Raw genomic sequence first — 8,283 nt, 5'->3', positions numbered from 1 at the left:
TAAAATTTTTTTTTCAAGAGATGAGGTCTCACTCTGTCACCCAGGCTCACTGCAGCATCCAAATCGTGGGCTCAAGCAATCCTACTGCCTCAGCTTCCCCAGTAGCTAGACCTACAGGCCCAAATCATCGTGCCGCAGCTAACTTTTTTATTTTTATTTTTGGTAGAGATAACAGTCTCACTTTGTTGACCAGGTTGGTCTTGAACTTCTGACTTCAAACGATCCTCCAGTCTCAGCCTCCTAAAGTGAAGATTACAGGCAAGGTGTGGTGGCTCACACCTGTAATCCCAACACTTTGGGAGGTCGAGGCGGGTGGATCACCCGAGGTCAGGACTTTGAGACCAGACTGGCCAACATGGTGAAACCCCATCTCTATTAAAAATACAAAATTTGCCGGGTATGATGGCACACTGTAATCCCTGCAGTCCCAGCTACTCATGCAATGACACAATCTCAGCTCACCACAACCTCTGCCTCGCAGGTTCAAGCGATTCTCCTGCCTCAGTCACCCAAGTAGCTGGGGTTACAAGCACCCAGCACCACACCCGGCTAATTTTTTTGTTTGTTTGAGACAGAGTCTCGCTCTGTCACCCAGGCTGGGGTGCAATGGCACAATCTCGGCTCACTATAACCTCCACCTCCTGGGTTCAAGTGATTCTCCCAGGAAAAATCTCCTACTTCTCTCAAATAGCTGGGATTACAGGCACCTGCCATCATGCCAGGTGTGTTTTTGTAGAGATGGGGTTTTACCACGTTGGCCAGGCTGGTCTTGAAATCCTGACCGGTGATCCACCCGTCCATGGCCCCCCAAGTGCCAGGATTACAGGCCTGAGCCACTGTACCCGGCCCAATTTTTGTATTTTTAGTAGAGTTAGGGTTTCATCATGTTGGCCAGACTGGTCTCGAACTCCTGACCTCAAGTGATCCACCCGCCATAGCCTCCCAAAGTGCTGGGATTACAGGCCTGAGCGACTGTGCCCAGCTAGATAGCACTTTTTATTAGCCAAAGTCAGGTGCAACTGGGAGGCAGCTTATTTGGATACAGCATGGTGGGTAAAAGAAATGATGAAGGGAGGGGTGGGGTGGCTCACGCTTGTAATTCCAGCACTTTGGGAGGCCAAGGCGGGCGCATCCCCTGAGGTTAGGAGTTCAAGATCAGCCTGGTCAATATGGTGAAACCACATCTCTACTAAAAATACAAAAATGAGCCAGGTGTGATGGCATGGGCCTGTAATCCCAGCTACTCAGGATGCTGAGGCAGGAGACTTGCTTGAACCCAGGAAGCAGGGATTGCAGTGAGCCAAGATCACATCACTGCATTCCAGCTTAGGTGACAGAGCGAGACTCGGTTTCAAAAGAAAAAAAAAAGAAAAGAAAGAAAGAAAATGATGAGGGATGGGGCTGGAGAGATAAGCAGGGACTGGATCATGAAGGGCTTTAAAGGCCACGCTGAGTAATGTGATCAGGAATGTGCTTTAGAAAGACCATTCTGGCAGAAGTTTCAGGAGTAAATTAGAAAGGGGAAAGACTGGAGGCACAGAGAGACTGCTTAGGAGATATAGTAATACAGGTGATAAATCACAAGTTCTTAACTAGAGGTGGAAATTGAGAGGAGAGGACAGATTTGAAACATCAAAATGGTAGAATTGACAGAATTTAATGAGTGCTTAAATGTAGGCAGAAGAGTAGAATAATCAAAGAAGATTCCCAGGTTTCTGGCCTAGGGACTGGGTGGCATTTCTTGAGAAAGAAAATACAAGAGGAACAGATCTGAGTGTGAACATGTTTGTTTTTATTATTACTGTTGTTTACAGAAACAGAGTCTCACTCTACCACTCAGACTAGAGCGCAGTGGCATGATCATGACTCACTGCAGCCTCCATCTCCTGGGCTCAAGAGATCCTCCCACCTCAGCCTCCCAAGTAGCTAGAACTACAGGTGTGCATCACCACGCCTGGCTAATTTTTACAGTTTTTTTGTAGATACGAGGTCTCATTATGTTACCCAGGCTGGTCTCGAACTCCTGACCTCAAGCAATCCTCCCACCTCAGCCTCCCAAAGTACTGGGATTACAGGCATGAGTCACTGTGCCTGGCCCCTCAATCTTAGAAAAGGACCTATGGCAATGTTCTCTTGTCCAGCCTTTGGATGTTGATGATATAGAAGAATGAGAAGCTAGAATAATCTGGAGACCATGAAGAAAAGGAGACAGACATTAAAAACTCCAGGATATCAGGGCAGAAAAATGGAAAAAACTCAGTTGGGTCCTTAATGACAATATCAAGCTGGTAAATTAAACTTTTTCTTTTTTAGAGATGGGATCTCACTATGTTGCCCAGGATGAAGTACAATGGCTATTCACAGGTGCCATCATGGTGCATTACATCCTCAAATTCTTGGGCTCATGCAATCCTGAGTAACTGGGACTACAGGCATGCACCACCATGCCTGGCTTCTTTCATTTTTTGAGATGGGTAACTGGGACTACAAGCATGCACCACCATGCCTGGCTTCTTTCATTTTTTGAGATGGGTCTTGCTCTGTCACCCAAGCTGGAGTTCAGTGGCGTGATCGTGGCTCACTGTAGCCTCCACCTCCCAGGCTCGAGCAATCCTCCCACTTCAGCCTCCGGAGCAGCTGGGACTATAGGCATGCACCACCACACCTGGCTAATTTTTGTTTAATTGAAGTTTCGCCATGTTGCCCAGGCTAGTCTCAAACTCCTGGGCTCAAGTGATCCGCCCATCTCGGCCTCCCAAAGTTCTGGGATTACAGGCATGAGCCACTGTACCCGGCTGGCTTCTTTTTTTAAAAAAATCATAGTAAAATACACATAAAATTTACCATTCTAACCATTTTCAAGTATACAATTCAGTAGCATTAAGTACATTCACACTGTAGTGTAACTATCACAACTACTCATCACCTGAACTTTTTAATCTTCCCAAACTGAAACTGTACCTGTTAAACAGAGGCTCCCCAATCCCCCTGTCCCTGTAGCCCCTGGTAACCACCATTCTCCTGTCTCTATGAATTTGTTACTCTAGGTATTTCATAGAAGTAGAATTGTACAATATGTGTTCTTTTGTGTCTGCCGTTTTTTGTTTTTTTCTTGTTTTGTGTTTTGTTTTTTTGAGATGGAGTTTTCGCTCTTGTTGCCCAGGCTAGAGTGCAATGGTGCAATCTCAGCTCACTGAAACCTCCACCTCCTGGGTTCAAGCGATTCTCCTGCCTCAGCCTCCCAAGTAGCTGGGGGATTACAGGCGCCTGCCACCATGCCCATCTAATTTTTTGTATTTATTGGAGTTCGAGACCTCCTGACCTCAAGTGATCCACCCGCCTCAGCCTCTCAAAGTGTTGGGATTACAGGCGTGAGCCACGGCACCCAGCCTATGTCTGCCTTTCTACTAGATGTCTTGCTATATGATTTAATAAATCCTCTCAGCCTGTTAGCCACATATGTGTTTTCTATTTTTGTAACTAATACATCCTAACTGAAATATCTAGGGATAGTGTACACAGTGAGATAGGAGAAAAGGGCAAAGGCAGAAACCTGCCTGACATATCAACATTTAAAGTAGCGGCAGCCAGGTACGGTGGCTCATAGCTATAATCCCAGCACTTTAGGAGGCCAAGGTGGGTGGATCACCTGAGGTCAGGAATTCGAGACCAGCCTGGCCAACATGGTGAGACCCAATCTCTACTAAAAATACAAAATTAGCTGGGCATGGTGGGGCATTCCTATAATCCCAGCTACTCAGGAGGCAAGACTGGAGGATTGCTTGAAGCCAGGAGGTGGACGGAGGTTGCATCGAGGTAAGATTGCACCACTGCACTCCAGCCTGGGTGACAAGAGCGCAATTCCATCTCAAAAAAAAAAAAAAAACAAATAAACAAAAAATAAATAGGCCAGGTGCAGTGGCTCATGCCTGTAATCCCAGCACTTTGGGAGGCCAAGATGGGTGGATCACCTGAGGTTGGGAGTTCGAGACCAGCCTGACCAACATGGAGAAACCCCGTCTCTACTAAAAGTACTAAATTAGCCGGGTGTGGTGGCACATGCCTGTAATCCCAGCTACTCCATAGGCTGAGGCAGGAGAATGGTTTGAACCCACGAGGTGGAGGTTGCTGTGAGCCAAGATCGTGCCATTGCACTCCAGCCTGGGCAACAAGAGCGAAACTCCGTTTCAAAAAAAAATTAATTAAAAAAATAAATAAATAAAGTAGTGGGCAGAAAAGCAGGCCAGGAAAGAACAAGAAGCAACCAGAGGGGCAGAAGGGAAATCAAGAGAGCAAGACATCATAGACACCAATGGGGATAGAACATACAAAAGAAAAGAGGGAGGATCCAAAGCTACAGTTTTGACATAAACTAAAACATATCTAACTAAATAAGTCCCAATTAACTCAATTAGTGGTATTTAGGCTCAGGCCAGAATTGTTACGCCAGCTTCCCATCTAGTCAAAGAACAATCCTGGAAAAGACTCTAGGACACACAAACCTGAACGAGGCCACAGCTGTGAAGTGAAGAAGGATCCCGAACCACCCTGTCTAATGGAGACCCAAAATGCCTGGGAAGGGTCAGGCTTTTACCATGGACAACCCTCAGCAAATGAGTCAGAACAGAGGACAAGGTCTGTTTTAGAATCCTAGCCAGATAAAACACTGACGAGATAAAAACTAGACTCATTTGTTTCTTTGGAACATTCTGTGGCACTGCCGTCTACCCAAAAATTTCAGCTTGCCTTATTCTTAGAATCTGACCAGCTTACAACCACTACAGCTCCTGATATGGCTGTACCAATCCAATGACCACCTCTACAGTCTTGGATATCCAGAACACTGTACATTCTTAATTACAAAATCACTGAAAGTCCATCAATAGCCTAGACCCCTAATAATCTTCTGCCCTTAAACTGGTCCCACTGTCCAAGTCAAGATGCAGCTGACAGTAAACTGCTTAAACAGGAAGACATGATGTGGACAAGGCCAACCAATACAGAGCAGCCTAAGGACACAGAGGAACAGAGAACTGCCTGCCTGGGATATAAGAGTTATCTGTGATCCCTCAACATCCCAAACACACTTTTACTCTAGGACTTGCTGCAGTATTCACGTTTGCCTGTTTTGCTTTCCAGAGCTGGAACTGCCCAATGTGCCTCGAGTGCATTACAGGTCAGCTGGAGATACTGATCCTATCAGCCACTGGATGGCTAGGCAGGGCTTGGGGTGGCTAGAGCCCTTGGGCCAGCCATCTCAGATTTCAAGTCTCACTATTACCATTTTTTGTGTACACCATGATGGGAAAAAGGCTGGAAAGTACCTCACTAGACTGTGAGCTCTTTGCCAGCACAGACTATGCCTTATTCATGTTTCACGTCTCCAGCATCCAGCACCAATGACTGACCTATAGCTAGTGACTGACATGCGTGTTGAGAACGGTTCTACTGAGGGTGGCAAAACACTTGTGGGGTTGAGGAAGACAGTATTCCATAGGTGGTCTCTGATCCTTTTCCCTGTATCTGACAAACTGAAGAAATGGTTTCCATGTCCTCAGAGCCCAAGGGTTCTGCTTGAAGAGCGGAGAGATCATATGAGGAGGTGTAATTATACTCCACCCCCCACTTTCCACCACCAGTAGAAAGTAACTCCACTTTTGTCCATTTTGTGTATTAGAATTCAAACAAAATTTTATTTAAGGTTTGACTGCTTTAAAAAAAAAAAGGACATAAACCATTGCAACAGAGAGCAAATGCTCTCCTGCATCTTAAGCTCATGCTGAAGTTTAAACATTCATGCTTGACACTCCTGTGCATAAGCTAATAAAGGAAGGATTATGCCAGGCTTACAGCGGTAATGGGAGAACTAAAAGGTACCAAGAGACCTGCCACACCCAGTCATCTCAACTTTCTTCAGGAATATGGTAATAATGGTGGATCTCTAACATCTTGAGCCATTTTCTTTCTGGTCCACATGGTGTGGCAGATCCTTTGCATAAGTCCATGGCAAAGCTCTAACACATTCATGAAATCCCTACTTTAGTCAGTTCTTTACCTGACTATAATATGAAGCCTTCGAACATCTGTGGGACTCTTTCCAAACGCTCCCCATGTCTTTTAATTATCAAATAGTTTTATTAGCACTCTATCTGTATTTCCAACAGATACTGGAGTGAAGAAGGTACGGTAGACAGTTATACAGATATCACAATTTCTGGGCCATGATATTCTGAAACAGATACTCAAAAGCAGACATTTTTAAAAGATTGGACTTAATGAAAAGAGTGGACTAAATGAAGATCCTCAAATACTGACTGAGACCTAAAATAAGGGGATCTAGGAGTCTAAATCCCTGACCTAGGTCACCAGGGTGCTCTTTTCTGGAAGAGTGAACCATTATCTCAGAGTCACACTGACTTTTCCAATATGAATACTATTCTTGTGCCCCCATGTCTTCACCCTACATCCAAATTGATGGTTCAGGGCCCCTGCCTTGCTCCACCTTCACCTCCCACTCAGGCAGCAGGAGCTGTCTCTGTGATGCTGATGCTGAAAAAAGATTTCGCTGCTCATAAGTCTATAACCAGCATAGAAATTCGTGGTAACCATCATCCCTCTACACAAGCACCTCAGGCAGCAAGTTGTTCTTTTGTAAACCTCTTTTCCTCTAAGGCAGCCCTGAGTGTTCATATTATTAGTATTATGATAATGGATTATTAATAGCAGCTAACAGTTATTTGGTACTTACTATATGCTTTGTACAATACCAGGTGCTTTACATTTATCTCATTTAATTCTGACAACCAAAAAAATAGTAATTCTCTTGAAAACCATGTATCATTACCTTCTTTACAGAAGCAATTTTACAAGGAACATGCAACTGGTAATTAGCAGAAGCAGGATCTGCATCTAATTTTGTCTGATTCCAAGATCCACTCTTAATTACTATACCATTCTGCCTCTAAATTTACCTCAACAAAAATGGTGAGGAGAGGTCAGGCATGGTGGTTCATGCTTGTAATCTCAGCACTTTGGGAGGCCAAGGTGAGAGGATATATTGGAACCAGGAGCGAGACCAGCCCTAGCAACATAGTGAGATCTCTACAAAAAGCAAAAAAAATTCGCTGGGCATGGTGGCGCTCGCATGTGGTCCCAGCTACTTAGGAAGCTGAAGTGCAGGATGGCTTGAGCCCAGCTCGAGGCTGCAGTGAGTTATGATCACATCACTACTCTCCAGCCTGGTTGGATAAAAATAAAGGTATATAGGGAAGCAGATTCTACAATTTCCTTCGGTTACACAGTCAGCTTTAACTGACCTGGTTTTAAAAAGTTCCTCCTTCTAACCAATAAATCCCACCCTCTATCCTGAGTCCACTTCCTCTTATTATGACTCTAGTGTAAAAGAGTAGTGTGGATGAACACACGCTACAATATGACTCTTTGTGCGATTTCACTCACTTCCACTCTTTCCAGTCTGCTGTGTGCTCTCCTTTTATACTTGCATTCAGTATAATAGCAGTTACCATTCACTGGTACCAATTCTGTGCCAGACACCACACATATACATACATTGGTCCCTCTTCCAAACTCTCCAGGATCCCAATTCATATATAACACTTTGAAGGACTTAGGTCTGATGGAGAGACCCCTTTTCCCACAATGGGGAAGCAGGAAATCTGGGACTGCAGATAATGACTCTGTGTTCTAGTAGTATTTCTCTTTTTGGGTCTTAGTTTCTATTATCTATGCCTATTCTGTGCCTCTTAGGAAGGCAGAGACACCAAAACTTCTTAATTACAAAGGCTAAGGGTCTTTGTACCCTTGCTAAGCTATCTCCAGGCACTTCTGCTGACAGCCAAGCCATCTCTTGCCCTTTCCTTAAACTACAGCTAGTAAAGCTATCCATTCACATTCTATGTGAACACATTCTAAATTCATTATGGGTACCTACTGTTTGCATGGGCATTGTGGAAGAGGAGAAGAAATCCAGTTCCTGTAGTCAAAAAGCTTCTAGTCTCTTTGGAAAAGCAAGATAGACAACTATAAAACTTCTAACTATGCAAGGTAATAATTCCATGCTGGGAAACAGGACGCATGTGAATATGTGATACATGGGAGCCCTTCCAAGGTCAATCATTCATTCTGTGAAAAGCTGAACCTTAATGGATTAGTTTTTTTCTTAGAATGAACTTTTGGCCGGGCGCGGTGGCTCAAGCCTGTAATCCCAGCACTTTGGGAGGCCGAGACGGGCGGATCACGAGGTCAGGAGATCGAGACCATCCT

The 8,283-nt window shown here is 44.7% G+C and overlaps 1 protein-coding gene across 4 annotated transcripts in view; it reads right to left on the bottom strand.

The window, feature by feature from the left end:
* Positions 1 to 8,283, bottom strand: part of ARF3 (ADP-ribosylation factor 3) — a 73,923-nt gene that overhangs the window by 63,461 nt on the left and 2,179 nt on the right. The window lies entirely within an intron of this gene.

This window comes from Colobus angolensis, unplaced genomic scaffold (genome assembly GCF_000951035.1).
Source record: "Colobus angolensis palliatus isolate OR3802 unplaced genomic scaffold, Cang.pa_1.0 Scaffold151, whole genome shotgun sequence".
Classification (NCBI taxonomy): Eukaryota; Metazoa; Chordata; class Mammalia; order Primates; family Cercopithecidae; genus Colobus; species Colobus angolensis.
The sequence above is the reverse complement of the archived record's forward strand: the minus strand, read 5'-3'. Positions and strand labels throughout refer to the sequence as shown.